Raw genomic sequence first — 726 nt, 5'->3', positions numbered from 1 at the left:
TAGTTGTTTCATATTTGACATATAGCTTACAACACAATAGACAATGAATTTAGACAAATTAACACAACAAAATCCATAACAACACAATTAGAAAATTAACTCAGCAAAAAATTAACCATCAATAAATTATTTCAAAAAAATTAGCAAAGTACCATCAACACAGCTATTTAACAAACAAAGCAGTATCAACAAAATATATGAAATCAATCATCATCATGATTTATCATAATTTCATACAAAACTAATTAAAAAAACATAACAAAATAATCATAAATTCATAATCAATAACATTAAGGATATTTCAAGATCAAAATCATACAAAATTAGAAACTTAAAATCACAAAAATTAACAAAAAGAGACCAAATGAACAAGCGAAGCTTATCGGCAGTGAAGGAGGAACCAAACTGACAGTGACAGAGGAACAAAACAGACAACAAAAAAAGAACGAAACTCAACTGCCAGCGAGAGAGAAACCAAGCTAACGACGAGGGAAGAAAGGCGACACAGAGACGACGATCGAGCAAACTGACCAGCAAAGAAGGAATCAAACTGACCGGGCTTGAAGAGGAGACGATGACGACGTAGAGAAGACGGTCACAAGCTTCGATATGCAAGTCCAGAGGCAACGACATAGAGGAGAAGAACTTTGATCTAACCAAACGTCGCCCTCTCGTTGGAGAGAAGAGTTTGGCGATAGTGGGGCTGGGTGCTGGCTGCTTCTGCTG

This window comes from Arachis ipaensis, chromosome B07 (assembly GCF_000816755.2).
Source record: "Arachis ipaensis cultivar K30076 chromosome B07, Araip1.1, whole genome shotgun sequence".
NCBI lineage: Eukaryota > Viridiplantae > Streptophyta > Magnoliopsida > Fabales > Fabaceae > Arachis > Arachis ipaensis.
The sequence above is the reverse complement of the archived record's forward strand: the minus strand, read 5'-3'. Positions refer to the sequence as shown.